We start from the raw sequence: 2754 nt of genomic DNA, 5'->3' as shown, positions 1-2754 counted from the left end.
TTTTCCTCGGGGGTACGATCATAAGGTCTGATAGGAAGATTAGCATGATGTACCTTTGGGAGGGGCGACCGTTTGCGCTTTGGGGGGCTTCGTGGCTTAGAAATCGTCGGCGGAGCGTTCTTGGTGGCACGCTCCCGCTTAGTATCCGGAGCGGGCGGCGGCGGAGACGGACGACCCAAGTCCGGCGGCGGTGATCGAGATGGACTCGTGTTGTGCTGGCCGACGTCATGTGGAGGGCTTGGAGGTAATGGAGGTGTAGGTGACCTGCGACGACTCGAAGGCGGTGTTGTCCTTGGGGCCAAGCCTGGAAGCTTGATGTAGTTCTTGTCCCATAGGATGACTCCACCCAGTACTTCTCCGAGTGTCCTCTCATCTTCGGGTCCAGCTATGTCGAGCTCCATATCATGAAACCCTGTCAGGATTTCATCCACCCCGACTTTAGCAAAGCCAGCTGGAATCTCACGGCCATGCCAGCGTGCATCAGGGCCAGAAGGTAAAGCTTGTCCGACGGCCACCTTCATGGATATGTTCTTGAATTTCTGATGGAGTTCACATGATGTTGACTCCTTGATTCCATCCACGGGGTAGCCGGGACCGCCCTCTATCATTCTTCGTGCATCGTCGGGCGGGGCCTCAGATTCAGCCACCCTGATTTTCCGCTTAGATGGGGCGCCGGTAATATCAAGTGCAGGATCTTCCTGGCGCGCTACTCCTCTAAGCTCATCAATCTTCTTCTGTTGCTCGTTAATCCTAGCAAGCAACTCGTTGAACTTGTCATTCTCCTCATCCTGCTGCCGCTTCTTTGCTCTCTGTCGGCTTCTGTAAGTGTCTTGGTCTCTGGCAAACCCAAGCCACCACGGGTAAGATGGACCGAAGCCTCGCGTTCGTCCTCCATGTTCGTCATTGCCGAGGACCAGTGTGAGCAAATATTTCTCTCTATCTGCAGTGAACTTTCTTTTTCCCTCCTTAATTTCTTTCACTATCATTTTCCAATTCTCCCTGGGTATCCTAAGACCGTCACTGTAGATGAGGTCCCCTGTTTTTTCGTCGTACGACCCACCATGCGCAAGGAACCAATTTCTTGCTCTCAATTCCCACTCATCACGGAGTGGTTCAGGTACGATGCCTTTATCTAGCAGATCTTGCTCTTTCTTATCCCACTTTGGGATGACAGTCTCCTAGCCCCCTGGCCCCAGCTTGTCGTGATATTTCTTCTAGTCGGCATTTATCTTGTTCTTTTCTGATAATGCCTGGGATCTTCTGACTCCTTATACTCTTGAAATGCCTTCCAGTGATTCGCCTGCTTGGCTACATACCCCTCGAATACTGGCACTTTCTTTGTCTTCAGATAGTTTTTCCATAGCTTCTTCTTCCAGCTACGGAACAGTTCGGCCATCTTCTTTAGAGTCCACTGCTTGACTTTGGCCCTCAGTTTGTCTGCGCGTCTTCATTCTCACATTCTGGCAGGTTGAAATGTGACATGAGATCATTCCAAAGATTATCTTTGTACCTTTCAGCGACATAGTGAAAAGGACGTGGATGTCGCCTAGAGGGGGGTGAATAGGCGCTTTAAAATAGTTAAGGTTTAGGCTTGAACAAATGCGAAATAAAACTAACGTTTAATATGTCAAGCACAAAACCTACAAACAACTAGGCTCACCTATGTGCACCAACAACTTATGCTAAGCAAGATAAACAACTAAGTGATAGCAAGATATATTACAATAAACAATATGTCTATCACAAAGTAAAGTGCATAAGTAAAGGGTTCGGGTAAGAGATAATCGAGGCACGGGGAGATGATGATGTATCCCGAAGTTCACACCCTTGTGGATGCTAATCTCCGTTAGAGCGGTGTGGAGGCACAATGCTCCCCAAGATGCCACTAAGGCCACCGTAATCTCCTCACGCCCTCGCACAATGCAAGATGCCGTGATTCCACTAAGGGACCCTTGAGGGCGGTCACCGAACCAGTACAAATGGCAACCCTTGGGGGCGGTCACCGAACCCGTACACGTGGCAACCCTTGGGGGCGGTTACCGGTACCCGTACAAATTGCTCGGGGCAATCTCCACAACCTAATTGGAGACCCCGACGCTTCCCGGAGCTTCACACCACAATGATTGAGCTCCGAGACACCACCAAGCTTCTAGGACGCCAAAGCATCCACGAAGAACAATATCAAGGGTACTAAGTACCAAAGGTAGTAAGCTTCTCAACTTCTCACTTCCACGTATCACCGTGGAGAACTCAAACCGATGCAACTAATGCAATGGCAAGAACACACGAAGTGGTCAAGTCCCTCACACTCAAACCACAACAACAAAAGCTATGGAGAAATATGAGAGGAAGAACAAGGAGCTCACAAAGAACTCCAAGATCAAGATCCAAGGGGTTCCCCTCACATAGAGGAGAAAGTGATTGGTGGAGATGTGGATCTAGATCTCCTCTCTCTTTTCCCTCAAGAACAAGCAAGAATCATTGAAGGGATAGAGAGTAATCAAGCTCTAAGAATGTCAACAATGGAGGTAGAACAAGAGCTCAACGGATGGATAAGACCAAGGGGGAAGAAGACCCCCTTTATATAGTGGGGGAAGGAATCAGACAGTTACCCCCACTTTCTGCCCGAGCTCCAGCGGTACTACCGCTGGCACTCCAGCGGTACTACCGCCAGCTAGCGGTACTACCGCTCGCACTCCAGCGGTACTACCGCTGGGCCTCTGGTAGTGCAACGGCACTACCACCGCCAAGAAA

This window comes from Hordeum vulgare, chromosome 3H (genome assembly GCF_904849725.1).
Source record: "Hordeum vulgare subsp. vulgare chromosome 3H, MorexV3_pseudomolecules_assembly, whole genome shotgun sequence".
Taxonomy (NCBI): Eukaryota; Viridiplantae; Streptophyta; class Magnoliopsida; order Poales; family Poaceae; genus Hordeum; species Hordeum vulgare.
The sequence above is the reverse complement of the archived record's forward strand: the minus strand, read 5'-3'. Positions refer to the sequence as shown.